Source organism: Mycteria americana, chromosome 1, assembly GCF_035582795.1.
Source record: "Mycteria americana isolate JAX WOST 10 ecotype Jacksonville Zoo and Gardens chromosome 1, USCA_MyAme_1.0, whole genome shotgun sequence".
In the NCBI taxonomy this organism is placed as follows: Eukaryota; Metazoa; Chordata; class Aves; order Ciconiiformes; family Ciconiidae; genus Mycteria; species Mycteria americana.
This window is the reverse complement of record NC_134365.1, coordinates 24,418,862-24,438,791: the sequence shown is the minus strand read 5'-3', so window position 1 is coordinate 24,438,791 and position 19,930 is coordinate 24,418,862.

Genomic DNA, 19,930 nt, shown 5'->3' with positions numbered 1-19,930 from the left:
GAAAACAATCATCATAGTTTTGGAAAAAAACCCCAGTAACTTCTTAATATCTTTTACTAAAATATGTCATCTTCTGCCCAAGAGGTGTATTACTATTGACAAAATTGCATTATTTTTGTATGAAAAGATTTACATTTTCTTGAAAAAATATCTACAGTACATTATTTGGTCAAATGGAGAAAAATAGAAGATTTGGGAGGTTTTTTTAAATGTTGTGTTTCCTAGTCATACTACTGTTAATGTCATTCTGTCTTAGATCTACATGGAAATGAATTTCACATAAACACTTAAAACAGTATATTGCTGATACAAGTGTTATTTAAGGGTGTGCTGACATTATCTTGAAAACTGTTGTCAGTTTTCAATCACTACCAGAGTAAGGCAAATCTCATGGTTCTGGGACAGATCATATTTCAGAGACAGAAGACAACATCTCAGGCTGTCCTGAAGCAGAGAGCATTGTCAGCTACTTCTCCCATTACCCACATCTGCACTAGTGGACACACACTCCATGTAAAAATGGGAAGTGCTTGAGTGCAGTTGAGATACATCTTTTTAACCCATAGTCATTAAAAGATTTTCCTTCCAAGCTGAAACTGCATTATTTTGGCACAAAAGGTTTCTGTTCTACAGAACCTCCCTTTTAGGCAGTTGTTGCAGATATGGGATGCCAAAACAGCAGAGCTTTGATGGGTTTGCACTGTCATGGACCAGATTATAAGAAAGGTACTGGAATTTGATATGAGCTTATGATGCTTCAAAGGTAAATGGTCTTGCCTTACTAGTGGGTACCACATGTTTTATTTTGTGCACCCATAATGCTTCACAAGGATGGGTGGCAGCAAGGGCAGTGCAAGCCCTTGGGAGGTTGTCTATGAGGGAGATTTCCACAGAGCTTTCAGCACAACTCTTTTTCACAAGGTAGAACATGGATTTGACAGTTTTCTCTCTTCAAGTTTTCAGCTGAAGTATAAATAATTTTTGGTAAGTTTTCCTTCATGTATCTGATCTATATGTTGTGCCCAATTTTTTTTTTTATTTTCTGAGTGAGTTTTGCAAAATTTATGTGGATAGCGGTCCTATTTGTAATGTATAATCTGCTTGAATTCCCATGAAAACTATTCTTCCATAAATGATGAGATAGGCAGAGAGAAAAGCATGCACCCCACTGTTGGGAAAAAGAGCTAATTTGAGCTGTTTGATATCTAGTGGTTTGAATTACATCGCTGTTTTTCTTTACAGTGCTTTGAAACATCAACCTTACCAATGCTCCTGTGGAGAGAAGTAGAATAAAATTATATGGGCCAAAGCCTCTGAATCTTCAGTCTACTGTAGCATATTATGTAGCAATGTTTACAAGTACATGGCAGTTTGTGTTTTCTTTGATGCAAATTTTAAGAGCCATCAACTGAATTTGTACACTCTGCTGTCTTTATATGTGATTCTACCATATAATTTAATTGTTACTTTAAATGTTCAATACAAATACTTGTTTGAATAAATAAGCCTAAAACAAAATTAAACAATTTTGTTTTCATTTTATTTATTCGGGGGAGGAGAGGAGAGGAGAGGAGAGGAGAGGAGAGGAGAGGAGAGGAGAGGAGAGGAGAGGAGAGGAGAGGAGAGGAGAGGAGAGGAGAGGAGAGGAGAGGAGAGGGAAAAATAACTATATAGGTTATATTTTTAATCAACAATTGTGGGAGATTTTATTATCCTGACTGATTTTCTTATGCTCCATGTGCAGAAGGACTACAGTAATTGCTGTACAATAGCATTCATTTTAAAAGCACTTGTCAGAGCTTGAGAAGACTTTATATTTAGCTGAGGGTAAGTTGGCTTCATGGTCAGTGATGGAGCTCATAATCAGTTTACACCAGGCAGTAAGTTCTTAACTAGTCTATTCTAAAAAGTCCCATATGGCTGTGGGCTGAGGGCTCAGGACTGCTCTCTCTCTGGGTAGTAATAAAGCTTCCTGAGTGATATTTGGTGACTGTCTTATTCCTTGAGCATTTAAGAGTTTTCCTGAGCATTTAAGAGTAGAGAAAACCCTTGACATCATATGAGTCTGAAAACTGAAATTCGCTAGAAGCCTGTATCATCAGAACTAGCATAGTCTCTGAGGCGAGCAGCTCTGGTGCCAGCACGATCCACAGGGGAGTGCTCCAGTGCGGTGCACAGGGGGGGTTCCCAAACTGGGGGAACCTCAGGGGCAGCCGAGAGAGCTGCCAGGAGCCTGCAGCTTGTGCGACAGTGGCTGATGAGACCTGGGTGGGGACAGGAGCAATGGCGGCCAAGGCCCCCTCCTCATGTATAAAAGAAGCCCTTAGGGAGCGTTAGCGACCAGGAGTGCTGCGAACAGGGTGGGCAAACAGGGCGTGGCACGTCAGCAAGGGCGTGGCACGGCAATTTGCGTGGCAGTTTGCGTGGCAGTTTGCGTGGAAGGGCACTGAAGCTCTGCCACATCTACCAGGGAGCAATGGTATCCAACTGGCAGAAAGCCATGGCCTCTCTAAGCTCTGCACCCACCATGACTGATGCAGCTCCCCAGACAGAGCTCCGGCGGGAACACGCTGCCGCCCAGGTGCCAGGCCGCAGGGTGCGCCCTGCCCTCACGGCAGCACCGCAGGGCAGCACAGGTGAGCACACCTGCGGGAGGTGCGCCCAGGCAGAGCGACTCCTCCGCTTAGTGACAGAGCTCCGGGAGGAGGGGAGCAGGCTGAGGAGTATCAGGGAGCGCGGGAGAGAGATGGACTACTGGAATCGCACCCTACCTTCCCCGAGACAGGCCCGACAGGCAGACAGGACGCACGATACGGAGGATCCCCTGTCCTCGCTCCGCCTGCCTCAACAGTGACTTAAGGGATAGGGGGCAATGGTGACGAGTTCCTGCCCGGCGCAGCAGGCGCGTCTCCTCTGTGACTACCCCACCTTCCCAGGTGCCCTTGCATAATAGGTGCCAGGCTCTGCAAGTGGAACCGAACAATGATGAGGATGATGGTTCATCTAGCTTGGAGGTGTCGTCAAGGTTAAGTCGGACTACGCCCTGCGTCTAAACTGCTTCCATAAAGAAAAATTGTCATAGGAGACTCCCTTCTGAAGGGAACAGAAGGCCCAGTATGCAGGCCGGACCCACTTCTCAGGAAGTCTGCTTCCTCCCTGGGGCCCGGTAAAAGATGTGAAGAGAAAACTTCCTGCCCTGGTACGGCCCTCAGATTACTATCCATTATTGGTTTTTCAGGTAGGCAGTGATGAAGCTGCAACTAGAAGTCCGAGGGCAATCAAGAGAGACTTCAGGGCCTTGGGATGACTGGTTGAGGGATCAGGAGCACAAGCAGTGTTCTCCTCTATCCTTCCAGTTGCAGGGAATGATGAGGGAAGAAACAGGAAGAGCCAGCAGATCAATACCTGGGTCCAAGCCTGGCATCACCAGCAGAATTTGGGGGTTTTTGATCATGGGTCGGTCTACACGACACCAAGCTTGCTGGTGACAGATGGGGTACAGCTGTCTCAAAGGGGGAAAAGGATCTTTGCACAGGAGTTAGCAGGGCTCATTGAAAGAGCTTTAAACTAGATTTGAAAGGGGAAAGGGATAAAACCAGGCTTGCTAGAGATAAGCCTGAGGGCAGCATGCCAGTGTTTGAGGGACAGTGTGCTAGCGAGGTCCTTTGCTCTACCGTCTCAGTGGAGGTAGGGGATGGACATCCATGCAGCAGCAAAGATGAAAGTGTTATGGATGTGTTAGAAATCACAGAAGCCCCTGAGAATGGTCATGTAGGAATTAGGGTTTCTCCCCGCAAAAAGGTGACAGGATCAATAGCCCAGCTGAAGTGCATCTACACCAATGCACGCAGCATGGGCAACAAACAGGAGGAGCTGGAAGCCATTATGCAGCAGGAAAACTACAATATAGTTGCCGTCACAGAAACGGGGAGGGATGACTCGCACAACCGGAGTGCTGCAAAGGATGGCTATAAAGTGTTCAGAAGGGATAGGCAAGGCAGGAGAGGCGGTGGGGTAGCCCTGTATGTTAGGGAATGTTTTGATTGTCTAGAGCTTAATGATGGTGACGATAAGGTTGAGTTTATGGGTAAGAATCAGGTGGAAGCCCAACAAGGCAGATATCGTGGTGGGAGTCTGTTATAGACCACCCAACCAGGATGAAGAAGCAGAAGAAATATTCTATAAGCAGCTGGGAGAAGTCTCACAATTGCTAGCCCTTGTTGTAAGGGGGGACTTCAACTTACCAGATGTCTGCTGGAAATACAATACAGCAGAGAGGAAACAGTCCAGGCAGTTCCTGGAGTGCGTGGAAGATAACTTTCTGAGACAGTTGGTGAGTGAGCCAACTAGGGAAGGAGGTCCACTGGACCTGTTGTTTGTGAACAGAGAAGGACTTGTGGGTAATGTGATGGTTGGAGGCTGTCTTGGGCATAGCGATCACAAAATGATAGTATTTTTAATTCTTGGAGAAGTAAGGAGTAAGGTCAGCAGAACTACTACCTTGGACTTCCAGAGGACAGACTTTGGCTTGTTTAGGAGACTGGTTGACAGCGTCCCTTGGGAGGCAGTCCTGAAGAGCAAAGGAGTCTAGGAAGGCTGGACATTCTTCAAGAAGGAAATCTTAAAGACACAGGAGCAGGCTGTCCCCATGTGCCAAAGGATGAGCTGGAGGGGAAGAAGCCTGGCCTGGCTGAACAAAGAGCTTTGGCTGGAACTCAGGGAAAGGCTCTACAGAGGGCTCTGGACAGGCTGGATCAATGGGCCAAGGCCGATTGTAAAAGATTCAACAAGGCTAACTGTTGGGTCCTGCACTTGGGTGACAACAACCCCATGCAGCTCTACAGGCTTGGGGAAGAGTGGCTGGGAAGCTGCCCAGCAGGAAATGACCTGGGGGTGTTGGTTGACAGCTGGCTGAATCAGCCAGCAGTGTGCCCAGGTGGCCAAGAAAGCCAATAGCATCCTGGCTTGTATCAGAAACAGTGTGGCCAGCAGGACAGGGAAGTGATCATCCCCCTGGACTCGGCATTGGTGAGGCTGCACCTCAAATGCTGTGTTCAGTTTTGGGCCCCTCACTACAAGAAAAAGACTGAGGTGCTGGAGCATGTCCCAAGAAGAGCAACGAAGCTGGTGAAGGGTCTAGAGCAGAAGTCTTATGAGGAGCGGCTGAGGGAACTGGGGTTGTTCAGCCTGGAGAAAAGGAGGCTGAGGGGAGACCTTATTGCTCTCTACAACTACCTGAAAGGAGGTTGTAGAGAGGTGGGGGTCGGTCTCTTCTCCCAAGTAACAAGCGATAGGACAAGAGAAATGGCCTCAAGTTGCATCAGGAGAGGTTTAGATTGGATATTAGGAAAAAATTCTTCACTGAAAGGGTTATCAAGCATTGGAACCAGCTACCCAGGGAAGTGGTTGAGTCACTATCTCTAGAGGTATTTAAAAGATGTGTAGACATGGTGCTTAGGGACACTGTTTAGTGGTAGACTTGGCAGCATTATGGTTAACAGTTAGACTCAATGATCTTAAAGGTCTTTTCCAACCTAAATGATTCTATGAATGTATGAGATGTGACACTGATTTATTGTGAAATTCTTCTGTGAAATTTCCAGCTAGCAATTCCACAGCAGTATGTCTACACCAGGCAGGAGGTAGTTAAAATGAGATTTGGAAGAAAATTTGCTACCAGGTAAAAAACCTTTTGTTTTGGAAGATATAAGATACCAAGTTGTACACTTTGACTGTAAGACTTTAATGCATTTCTTATTTTGAAAAAAGGCAGATGCAGCAGAAGTCTAGAGGATACTAATATTGAATCACTGAAAAAAAATTCTGGGGGAGCCCATACTGATAGCTGTATGAGCTTTTGGAAAATACAGAATGCTTTTCCAGCTATGCTGATCACAGCAACATTGTTTTCAGCTTTGCCCTATAAGCAAAGCTATTATGATCATAAAAGTGTTTATTAGGAATATGATACTAAAAAAACCTTGAGTTTTTTATTTGAGCTAAAAATAAATGTCAGTATTGGAAAATTAACCAGAAATGATTTGAGAACTGGAACATTCATTTTCCCCAGCAGAGCAGGAATCAAATACTACTTAGGATATTTCTCACCTCCCAGTCCCTCTTGCTCTAGTTCTCCAAATCCACAATAGCAACCCTCCCCAACATATCACACACAAAAAACAATGAAAAGAACAAAGAACTATCCTAAGAAAGGTAAGCACAAGCACAAGGATTTCTGCGCATCTGCCAATAGGGATGTTGTTTACAATCACAATAGAGATCCTGGCAAGCATTATGTGGCTGTTCCTGCTGTTAGCACCTTCTCCTTACGGTAGAAATGCTTTATTGCTAATAAAATTTCCTCTGAAGAAAGTCTATTTCTGTGAATTTCTTTACTCAAATTTAAAAAGAAAACATTTGAAAAACATTCTTTATTGATATCTTTTAAACAAATCTGTATGTATACTAGAGGATTATTTTGTTGTTGGAAAAAACTTCTTTCTGAATCTGAGGCGAGTTCAGGCTTTTAAAATATTCCAGAGAAACAGTTTCATCTTTTTTCATTTGAGCTATATTTATGGAAAGTCAAAATTGTAGTCATTATTTCTTATTCAGAGAACAAAACATTCTGAAGTCTTGAAAATTTCCTACAATTGGAAAAAAAACTTTTCCTGTTTTACTAAGTACAAACATATTCAGTGTGATATAATGAAACATTGTTCCCATTTCCATAAAATCCTCTTCTCATTGCCCAGTCATTTTGCCATTTTTTCTTTGAATTCTATGGGAAATTTGGCCATATATCTCAACAAAGACACTCTGTATTTTTATACTGTAAGATACCCTTCATGGCTATAATGACTGTAAAATAATATTTACTATATGCACAAAGATTCTTCTCCACTTACACTTCTGAGAGGTTTCCAACTGAACATAATGCACAGTGTTTGTATGTGGAGGGGGCAAATAATTCTTTAAGAAAAGTGTAGTTCCAAAAACCTCAGTTTTTCAAACAAGGCGTATAATTTTCTGCCAGTCATATATCTATGAAATCTTCTGTTAAGATTAGAAAATATGTACTTTTAACCAATTTTTGTCAGACAGTAGAATTTTTTCTCTGTTGAAAACTGTGTTGATTTATTATTTCTGTATTTTCTTTCTTTAACATTTTGTTATAACTAAGCCAGCAGTAAGTACTAATATACGGTTGGATTTCCAAATGGATCTCAGTCCACTTTACCAAAATTATGGCAGAGCATAGAACATCTGGACACAGACAGATTAGATGACAGAGAAGTCTCTGAACAAAATGAAAGGTAACTATATTCTTTAAATTGTCATAAAAGCTTACTTCACTGACTATTGAAATTTAGTTCATCCATTTCAGCTGCAGATGAAATGGATGTGCAGACATTATGGAATATGGAAAGGAAGTGACATACAGAATCCAACACCAGTTTCTTACTTAGCAAAAAAGTAAGCAAGTTGCTCTGAGTCAAATTTTGTTCTCATTCCCCCAATAAATTCATTGCAACTATTGAAACCAAACAAAGCTTGAACTGAAAACAAACATGCTCCAAAACCTCAGAGAAAAACAATTAAAAATGAAATCAGTTAGACTTACAACAATGAACAGAGACAGCTCAAGGATACTCAGATCTGTAGACAAAAATTTCCACTAAATAAGAAGCTAGGGATAGACTATAAAGAGGAGAGACAAGGAGCAAAGATGGGGTGGGAAGATAAGTAAATGGAGGAAGGGGGCAGCAGCATATAATTGCAATTGATATCACCTTGTCCCAACTCTAGTAACCCACTGCTCCATCAATCTCCAGAGTAACAGCTGCTTCTCCACGATGCAAACATAGGTAAAGTAGCCTGCAGGGGTGTGGTGTTTTGCTTCTCAGTAATATGATATCCTAGGCAAGTCCTCATTTTGCCTGTGCTTAGAGCTGACTTAGTCTTGAAGACAGTGATGTGTAAATAAAGAACAGTTTAGAATGCATCTCTAATAGCTGTATGTGAGGAAATTAAAGAATCATTAACAAGGCTTCATCTGTGAATGGCCCATAGAGTGAAAGGTGGTCAGCAAAATTACTGTATATAAGGATGGGAAAATTACCTTCCTTCTTTAGCTTTAACTGGTCCATATATCATGCATTTTGGATGATCTAGCTGTATCATCCAAAATGTTGTATTTTCATATTTTGGGATGTAGCCAGTCACATTTATCAAATTGTGGATAAAATCAGAGCATGAATTTAAAAAAAAAAAACTTAAGAAATGCTAAAGCTTAAACAAATTTTGACAGTATTGAGACCTTCCAGGGACTATGTAAGGACAGGTTGGTCAAAAGGGAATCACATGTTCATTAAAGTCTTGAATCTGATGGCAGCTGCTATAGGTGAACTAGCAGACCTCAGACATTAGATCACTGTTTCCTGGTTTTTTTTCCCTTTGCATATTCTTCAACATTAAAGCAATCAACCTAGATGAACTGAATTTTTAATACAATTCCTTCTCTTTCTATTCAATTTTTGAGAGGAAACCTCTGCAAACTATAGTGGAAAGACTGAGAAGGAAACTCAAATGAAAAAGGGAACAGCCCCCACACAGCACACTTCTGCCAAGTGCCCTGGATGAGAAACCATCATCAATGATATGGGATTTTTTTTCCCTCTCTGTAGACCAAACAGTAGTGCAATCCTGTACTCACTCAGGAGGAAAAACGAATGAAGGTACTAAAGAAAGAGCACATATGGAAACACTCTCTTTGATGGCAGTTGAAAAAACAGTAATTAATTATGTACTATAACTGCAAGGATTCAGCCTTCTCCAGAGAATGCCTTTGAAAAAGATGGTAAGGATCACAGAAGAGACAAAAGTGGGTTCAATATAGAAACCCAGCCATAGTGTCTTACTCTGAAAATGCTCTTAAATAATCAGCAAAAAAGTGATGTCCAAATACACACAGGATATGACCCTACTGAAATTGGCCTAATGCTTTTATTCCACCAACGTCTTAACAGTTACCAAAGCTGTTCAGAGATATACTCCAGGGCCAGAGGACTGTGACATGAAAGACACATTTGAATTTGGAACTGGTGTATTAAAAAAAATAAGATACTATATGTATGTAACAAAACTTGTTTGGAGTTTAGTTTCAGCGTTTAGTACCCAGTATGTTTGTCACCCACTAGAAAATGCCTTTCATCAAAAACACTTGGTTTTGAACAAAGCCAGGCTGCCCTGGAAATGTCATAAGAAAACCTAAGTAAACAGTTAAATTGTTTTCCCTTTTCTCTGTTTCTCTTTTATGTTTATTCAGGAAATAACCACATTAGATAAGAAAGCAAGTGATCCTACTGATCACTGCTACAATATCAGTTTGTCCCTTCTTGGGTACCTCTTAAGCACCCTCTTTCTGAGTGCAATATTCACTTTTCTCATATCCCAAAAGCTATCACAGATCTGTGAAGCATTTCAATATGCTCCAAGATTTGGTTTTCTGGACTGAAATGACATTTGTGTAATTTTAGAAGTTGGTTTTGGTCTCCTCTGCAACACAGAAACCCATTTGCTAATCCTTCCTAAAATATCACGTCCAGTGCATCTTCTTTAAACAATTATTCAAAATTAAAACAGGTAAGTGACAGAAATACCATGCTGCTTTTTCCTGAAGAATCATGATTCCTTCTTTGTAACATCTAGCCTGGGTCACTCTTACTTCCATCTTTAATATCTTACTTTGTCAAACTGCGTAAGGTTCACTGAACCTAGCTGAAGGCTTCTACAGCAAAGATTTCCATATATGAGATACACCATAGGTTCACTTCACAGATGTAGAAAAGTAGAAAGAGATACTAAAATATCCAGGGCACAATTAATCTATTTTAGATTGAAATTACTCATACTTTGAAAGTGTCTACTTCTCTCTCTCTACAATTATGGCTACCTAGACAACTATATAACTTGTACAATAAAGGCACCAATTAGATTGTAAGATCTGTGAGGTCTATGTTATGATATCATGAAATAAAATGAAATAACATTAAATATTGATAAAAACTCCTGATGTGTTACTCCTCTCAGTTATTCTGGATCAGATAGCCATATACACACACTTTTTCCTTTGGAATCAGATCCAAATTCTAAATAATCTCTGCCATAGCTAAGTGAAAGTCAGACCTTAACGAAGTCCACAGTAAAACTTGCCTAATTATCTATATGATCAGAGGATGGCTACGTATGACCTAATCTTTTAAAGCATCTTTTTCAATCCTAGGACAGAAACAAGCATTTCGAAGGTACAATTAGTCTGCCTTATATAGCAAAGCATGGCTGGGGGATTTTTTTTCTGTTTTTTTTCTTTTTTTCCTTTTGCACCTGATTCTAGTATAAACTGCTTCTAATTCAAATAAATAAACTCTCATTAGTTTCAGCTTTAGACTGCAACTTCTTACAAGGATTCATCTTCCTCCTAAGTGCAGCCTTCTATTTATCTTCTATTAGTTTTTTTGTGTTTTGTCATGCATTTTCCGTCTCCTCTTTCTTCTCCCGTCCCTTACTTTATATCTGAATGACATATTTGTAAGTCTGATGCACATTTTAAATATTGTCTGAGGTTTTACATTCCAATATTTTTACCTGCCTCCTTTAATGTAGTCATCTTCTATTCAACGTAGTTTGTCCTCGAGGGAAATCAAAACAGGAGGTACCATGCAGGTGCTATTCCCTGCATTCTCAAATGTCTTTGTGAACAGCACAAGGCCATTACTGTTTTTGCAGTTCTGTAGAAACATAATGGGTCAGTCAGGCTGTATGTAGCATCTGCCCATTGGAGTGTTACAAAAACTTGTGATCCATCCTGAGACAATCTTAGGCGGCTATGAAAGGGGCTAGATAAGATATAGCTGTTCTCAAGCAGGTTGTCCCCACTGGTACCAAAATAAAACACCCCCAAAATAATCTGCATAAATCTACCTCTGCAGTTTGGTCACTATGATGTAATATGGATTTTTTCAACCTGCTGCACAAAATTCAACTTTAACAAAACTTTCTAAAAGGCACATTGTTAACTGACTTTCTTCTGTTTGCACTGCTTGAAGACACAGCATGACAGGGAAAGAATGAACTTCACCTCTTCTCTCACCTGCTGTTTGAGATAGGTATAGTCTCACTATTGTGAAGAACTGACATTGGCTGGATTCTGACAGGAAATCACATTTTAAAGAAAAAAATTAAAATCAGATTTTAAGAAAGTTTCAGGTGAAACTTGAAGCATGCATAAAGTTTTGGAAATAACCAATTTTCAGACAAGAAAGAGAGAGCTGTTTTGCATCTGCACAAAAGCTTGAGTCTCTTCTACTTCGTATTGGTATTCTTTTGCTATTATGCTATTAAGTTGTGCAAAGTGAAAGAAAGCAGACATGGGACCAGCCGATTAATCAGTCACATGCTACGCATGTGGCCATGGAGTCTCAGTGATGACTGCAGTTACTTTCTTGCATAAAGAATAACTTTAAATGTTCATGATTCTGAAGTTGGTCTCTATCTCTCTCTTCCATCAGTAGTTCCATGCCTGACCTGAAAAATTCTTCTAGTAAATCACAAACTTTTTTGACTTAAAAAGATGCCATCAGATGAAGCAGTTGTTGATTTCGTTCATTTTACCAACTCCTCCATTGGAAGATTTCTCTGTGGTTTTTGCATTTAAATGTTAAGGCAAGTAGCAAAAGTTGCCCACTGGTTATATTTCTGCTTTTATCAAGATGGTTCATTTGAAAGCTATTCATATGAAAAAAAGATGTTGGGTTGTTGCTAAAATATTTTAACTCAAAAGAGGCAATTGAGGAACATTTATTTTAAAATTCTATGTGCTACGAAACCAGTAATGGCTGAATGAATGAATCATTACAGAATGTGGTTTTCAAAAGACCATAGTTCAGAATTTCTTCCTTCTCAAGTCCCAGTTCCTGCAGCACTTTCATGGAAAGGACTGTAACATAAACAACGTTTTTTTATTGTGTATTACAGATCATATTTGCCAGGATCTACTGGATGATTTCTTGTTAGTGGTCTGGTTACAATACGGCAGTTTTCAGAGAAGTATCTTTAAAAATGTCTGATCATTTAGATCAAGTAAAAATCATTTAGACCTACATTCTTCTTAAGATATAGTATACTAATACACCCTCAAAGGAACTTTCTTCTTATTGACAGCTGTCATTTTAGTAAGGTGAAGTCATACAAGTCATTTACTAGAGCAAAAAGTTGTGTCTCTGCGCGAATCCCTAAGGATTCATTCCTCCACTTAACTTAAGCTTTCTAATAAGGAAAACAAAAACAATGTGTTTATCTCCTTTTTCAACACACCTACACACATTAATAATATATTCTACTTACACAGAAAGAGTGCTTCCTTTTAAAAAATTTATAGTGCATTTATACTATTTGTTATATCATTGTTATACTATTTTGTTCATACAAAACAAGGAAATAAAACAAGGGATAAAACTGCCAGCTCCTGCTTGATGCTACAGTGGTGTTACAAGCTAGCTTGGGACTCTTCTTCAGGTAGGAGTTGTCCTTTCGGAACCCAATCTCTTCCTGCAACAGCAGAACAGGGAAAAAAAACCCTTTATTGCTGAAATCTTTGTGTGGTAAGTTCTTTACTGCATTCTATCTACCCTATTATAATGCATTCATCTGTCCAATACTAATTGACTCAAGAAATAAGTGATAACTTAATTTTTTTGCTGATCATTATTTGTTTTGCCTGTGAACTCAATCTTGCCTTATTCATGTAAGACGTTACTGTGAAGTCAAAAGAATTTCTCCATAAATAAGGCAAACTACATTCTGACCACTCTTTCCTGGCCTACTTCCCTTTTTTCCCTTCATATTAGTACAACCACATTTTTTCTTCTGAATTTCAGGCTGCAGTTAACAAAATGAACCAGCAACTAGTACTGCAATGAGACATGGAGGGTCAGCAATTACTATTTCTTTTATTTCAGTAGAAATAGACTATTTTTTTGTTGTTTTGCTATGGGAGTAGTTTGGAACAATTATGGACAAGTATTGGCTTAAGCTTTCTAAGAATCAATCTAGCAAAACTATTTCTGTGGCCTTCAAACAACTAAAATCAGTAAAATGGATTAAGTTATCAGAATCAGACACACTGCATGTGAATTCAAAAATTACGCCTGTGATAAGAGAAAGGCTCAAATCACAGATTCCAAGGTGGTTAAAGAAAGACAGACACTACTGCACAATGGCAGTCTTAACTATGCCTTTTGTTGTTGCTGTTGTATAAGATCTATATAATTGTTTTTTTTCAGTGACTTCACTGGTGTTTTAATGTATATTTCATAGCAACAGTTCATGTCTTATATTGAAATCAAACTATCTGAACCAAGTTCCCCTGTGCTACTTAAATTCAGCTTATTTGTTATCAATTTTTATGGTTCAGTTTTAATTAAATACGTATATTATATAGAATTATATTATTATTATATATTATATTATCTAGTATATTATATATGCTTTTTCTCATGAAACTTCTGCCTTAGTTCAAAATGGTCGACACTTACACAATAAGCACAGAATGAGCAACTGCTTAATATTGTGTTTTATTTTTTAGACCCACACTATTTATAACTTGCTCTTAGAACGGAATTATTCACTTTTTGTAAGCTTTTGATATTTATCCCTATATTATCTAAATGGTCATTATTGATTTTATCTGTCACCTGTGGTGTGAGCTGATGGTATTATAACCACTGAAGCATAGAGTCATTACTGCCACTAACATTAGTTATTCAATTTAAGATGCCTATGTCCTGATAGTTCAGAGGACTCAGTTTTTACAATATTTATTCTTAAAATACTCAAAATTTTACAATGCAATGAAAGAATGCACTTTTAATGACCACACAGGGAAAAAAAAATACTACACTTGCCCAGATTACAAAGAAATTTCATAAAACAGGCAGGGACAGAACTGATTTTACCAAGGGCATTAGTGTCCAAGTCATCAGATCATTCTTCTTCATCAGATCATTTTCTTGCTTTCCTCATTTTTTTTCACTCTACTTCCTGCCGTCTTATGTTAAGAAAGAGGCTGGGCCCCTGTCCTGTACAACCCTGTTTCATTCCCTGACTGTACTTTACCCTATGTAATGAATGAGGCACGGATTCCATAGGAAAAAGAAACCAATTTAAACCATTAGAGATTGCTACACAGGACCTATGTATGTATGTGGGATATTTTAAGTGCTTCATTAACAATGTCAAAATTACTTATTTTGAACATAGCTTCCAGGCTATTTAAAAAAAATAGTTACTTCCTCTCTTTGCAAAAATGCCATTGTACAACAATATGTCGATTTCCCTGTCATTCGTCATTTGAGTTCCTTAAATATGGCACAGAGATAATTCAGTAATTAGTAGATGTAACAGTTGAATATCTTTCTCTCTTTAGGGCTAGACAGTAAAGGAAGAAAGGGATGGCTGAACAATTTCCCATTTGCTCCCTTAAAAAAGGCATTCTATGTACCCTGAGCTCTAATACAGGTTTTGATCACAATGTTACACAAGGAAGGACTACAGACATTTGTGTCCCGCTCCATCTACAACTGATTCCTTTTAGATCTTGAAGGACACACACTGAGGAAGAATCAAAACTCACTGAAAGACAAATTTCATACCAGACTAAGTCAGACTCTGAGTACAGTCATTCTCACTTTACAATCAGGTGAAAGCAATGTTTCACCATGAGAAGTATCTGGCCACCTTTAAGTACTGGAGGTCATGACAATGCTGATAATAGACATCAATCCTAATATTTTCTTCCACCTGTTTCATCTGTCTGCTAAAATAGTGTGGAAAAACTGGTTTATTGAAACTACACACAACTAAGACAATAAACCGGCAGCCTATTCCCTGTTAAGTAGCCTCTATCCTTGATGAGAAACCCAGTCCAGGTGAATTCTGCAATGCCTTTAATTTTCATTTCTCATATAATGAGAGACCTGCATTCTCCCACTTTACACTGATGCATAGCTCTTTCTTCTTGATGTAAAACTGTTTTGCCTATCTGTTAATTTTTCTTATTGTATGGTTTTACTAATTTTCCAGACTGCAAAATTAAAAAGTCATTCTTACATGAAATTTTGATATAGAAATTCTGCTGTCACCACAAGAAAATGTTTTAAGGAATTATAAATTGAATGCAAGCTTTTTTTTTTCCTTGTACTTACTTGCTTTTGACTGAAGAAACCATTAGTATTTCTTTCAAGAAATGGAGTTGTTTGTCTCTCTCATTTTATACACACACCATGCTATATCGAAAGGATATAGAAACTTAAATCCTTCTAAAATTCTAATACTCATTTATTGTTTTGTCAATCAGACTTTAGGTCATACCTTCACAACTGCATCTTGATATATAAAATATTTTCTCATTTTTAACTTTATTTCTTTGCCAGCTCAGTTTCTTCTGTCCTCTTGTCTTATCAGTTTCAGGATGCACTCCAATGTATCATTCGCTTACCTTTTCTCTAAGGCAGTATGTCTAGAGACATCCTGGCCAGTTTGTTTTTCACTATAAATCAAAACTGAAGACCCACTTATTTTTGCTTTGCTTTCAGACTTATAAAATTTGATACTAGAGACTGTGTCACAAAAAGATTTTTTAAAATGTTCTTTCAGATATCTTACCATGAGAAAAAATTACGTAAGCCAAGATGGTGGGATAGGAATTGAATAAATAAAGACATTTTCCATGTGTGATCTCAAATTAAAATTCAAACACCACCAAAAACTATACTGATCAAAACTATTACAAAATTCTGTGAATGCCAAGTATAAAAGCTGTCTTTATTTTCCTTTTGTTTTTAAAGTATTGTCATGGTTTAGCCCCAGTCAGCAACCAAGCACCACAGAGATGCTCACTCACCCTCCCCTCCCTGGGGGGATGAGGGAGAGAATCTGAAGAGCAAAAGTAAGAAAACTCATGGGTTGAAATAAGGAAAGTTTAATAATCAAAATAGAATAAAATATAATAATAAGAATAATAAGAATAAAAATATTGTAATGGAAAGCAAAACTATGAGCAAGAGAGAGAGAGGAACAAACCCCAGGAGAAAAACAAGTGATGCAACCACTCACCACTCGCTGACCAATGCCCATCCCATCCCCGAGCAGCGATCGCTGCCCCCGGCCAGCTCCCCCCAGCTTCTATACGGAGCATGATGTCATATGGTATGGAACAGCCCTTTGGCCAGTTTGGCTGTGCCCCCTCCCAGCTTCTTGTGCACCTGGCAGAGCATGGGAAGCTGAAAAGTCCTTGACCAGTGTAAGCACTACTTAGCAACAACTAAAACATCAGTGTGTTATCATCAACATTATTCTCATACTAAATCCAAAACACAGCACTATATTAGCTACTAGAAAGAAAATTAACTCTATCCCAGCTGAAACTAGGACAAGTATAGTTGACATATTTTTGTTGCCAATCTCATCAGACTTTTCAGAAGCAGGAAAACATTGTATGCCCTAAAAAGTAAACTGAATTTTCAGACATATTTTCCACAGAAGCTTTTTTACTAAACTCTATTTCTACTCTATACTTTGGCTAGCAGTAGCAGACACTCTCTATCACATATTTTCTCCCTCTGTTTTTTGTGGCAATTTAGTTTTCAAATAAGGTAGTTTTAAACAAAATATGTTTGTGAAAGGCTGCTCTTCTCTGTTCCCTATGTTCTATCCTTGACTTCTCAGTTCCAATTCTGCCTCAGAACTAGAACATTTTCTCAGCCTCCATGAAGAATCAGAGTCCTGTTGCATCGGTTGCAGTCTCCATCTTCTTGAATTAACTCTTAAATAACTCCCACAGTCGTAAGGAACCTCAGATGTACACTATGAATCTCAGAAGACGTGAAACGCACATCTGTTTGCAACTATAGAATGAACAACAATGTTTTAATGAATTATCATTTAAATTTAAACAAGTACCTACATGTTTTTCTTGTGTTTATCTTTTTTGCCTTTGACTGAACAAACCATTAGAAGTTGTTCCATATAACGAACTGACAGATCATCTTAACATGGAGATTGCAGGATGACATTTTCATCCTACAGCAAAAAATAACACATCTGTAAAACATGTTTTAAAACCATGTGTACATTCTATCTTTAGCCTGCTCTTTACTGCTATTTAGAGAATAACACCTAAGTAGGTCTCCATGTGCATAGATTTGCAGTTTTTGTTCTCTAGATCATTATGAGTTATAAAATATGTATGTTGGCTGGAAGCACTCTGCCAGTATGTCTTCAAACACAAGAGTGCTACATATATTTATACAAAACTGTGTGTTGGCATATGTCCTTTGAAGTATGGCAAATGACAAAGTCATGTTACCATAGTGGACCACTTGTCTCTATGGTCATCCAATGAGGAGCACCGCATTTTATAGTTCCCCAAGTAAAGCACTCTTAAAAATGATGCAACCTTGTATAGTAAACACAAAGGATGGAGTAGAACAGCATAGAATTAATTTAGAATTACTTTTAACATTTAGAAGAAAACTACTTTTTACAGTCATGCCTATAAAAGGGAAATTAGCAGAAGTAATCAGCTTGCACTGACAAGTTCAAAAGCTGCCATAGTGTGTGAGGAAAGTAAGATATAATTGGTGTGTACCATGCACACAGTATTGATTGGCAAAAAAATAGAAATAAAAACATCTAGTAGAATATTCAGGAGACTGGTTGACTATAAATTGTTTTTAGACATGTGCAAGCTATTTTGCGATTGATAACACATTTCATTCTAAATAAAACACCGTCATAAAATTGAAGTACAGTCTAATTTGACACAGCCTACCAATTCCTAAATCAAAACAGTTAGACATATTTTTTTGTAAATGGAAGGAAGTTCTTCCAATTTTTGCACTAGCTAACAAGAAGATACAACAATGTCCTTCTGGTCTTGCTTCTTTTATTAGAAATTTCATTAGTATGTCCAGAATGATTTTGACTGGCTTAGGTAGACATTGGGACCTCATGAGATGCACCCCAGAGTCCTGAGGGAACTGGCCGATGTAGCTGCCAAGCCACCCTCCATGATATTTGAAAAGTCAAAGCAGTCAGGTGAAGACCCTGGTGACTGGAAGAAGGGAAACATTGTGCCCATTTTTAAAAAGGGTAGAAAGGATGACCCTGGGAACTACTGACCTGTCAGTCTCACCTCTGTGCCTGGGAAGATCACGGAACAGATCCTCCTAGAAGCTATGCTAAGGCACATGGAGGACAGGGAGGTGATTCGAGACAGCCAGCTTGGCTTTACCAAGGGCAAGTCCTGCCTGACCAACCTAGTGGCTTTCTACGAGGGAGTTACCACATCAGTGGACAAGGGAAAAGCAATGGATGTCATCTCTCTGGACTTCTGTAAAGCCTTTGACACGGTCCCCCACAGCATCCTTCTCTCTAAATTGGAGAGATACGGATTTGATGGGTGGATTGTTCAGTGGATAAGGAATTGGTTGGATGGTTGCATCCAGAGGGTAGCAGTCAATGGCTCAATGTCCAGATGGAGATCAGTGATGAGTGGTGTCCCTCAGGGGTCTGTACTGGGACCAGTGCTGTTCAATATTTTCATCAATGACACTGGCAGCGAGATCAAGTGCACCCTCAGAAAACTTTATATAGGAGTGAAAAGAAATCTTTATGACCTTAAGTTTCTGCCTGAGGTCTTTTGAGATCTTCATTTCATCTCTCATTCATTCTTTTCTAAGGTAATGTAGAGTTCCCTTTTCAAGACCTTTCTTCTCTTTTTTCTTTTTCTTTTTTTTTTCTTTTTCACAAAGAGAGTGTAATTGTGTAATGGTAGTGTATGCCTAACTAACATAAGACTAAGCAAGAACAATATGCTCTAAATTTATGAGATTCATTTTGCTCCTCTGGAAAAATCCTATTAAAATATATGGGTTTGGAACTTACAACCATAAAATAAAAATACCACTTTGCTGATCTTACATGGTATAGATAATTACGTATCTTAAATATGTCATTGTTATGCATCTGATATTCATGTAATCTGAAATAATTTCATCAATTATAACTGTGAAGTACGTATAACTATGTGTGATCTGTGATGGTATTCTATCTTTTACACAGAAGCTTTTATGATTTTTTTCTTCCTGAATATGGTATTCTCAATTTATAGTAGCATAACTGAGAACTGAACCTATTGCATTCTGCTGCAATTTAAAAACAGACAAAACAGAAAAATATTCAATGTCTGAACAACATCAAGAACATATATATATGCTCCTTACATATCCTTTGGATCTGGGGTATTGATATGAAGATAAAAAGCTTTTTTTTTTCTTCTCTCCAATAAATTAGTTCATTACTTCTGACTAGCTTGATAATTAAGGAAAAAAATTCACATATTTTAGAATCCAGAACTTCTAAACTGTTTTTTTTTTCATTAATCAGTAACATTACAGAAATAGGTTAAAGAATAACTTTGAATGGATCAAAAACCATACAATTATTAACAGCAAGATGAAAAAACATTAGCTACATCCTGAAGCAATTATATCACTGCAGATATTTTAATTTTATTTTGAATTTAATTTAATATAATTTTTATTACTCTCATCACACTTCTTCCTTCATATGTTCTGTAATTTATTTAAGTCTTCTTCACAAGAGTCCAGTAATATAAAAATCCCTGCTTTTAAACTTATCGGTTAGTACTGTTATATTAATTCATTGCTACCTTAGATGAAGAGATGGGGATCTGTACCACAGCTGAAACCAGGTGATCACTAGCCTATACAAGGCAACATACTTGGTTTTGTGTGATGACATGCAGGCTGATCCTGTCCAGTTACATCATCTTAGAAAGTAAAAGGTA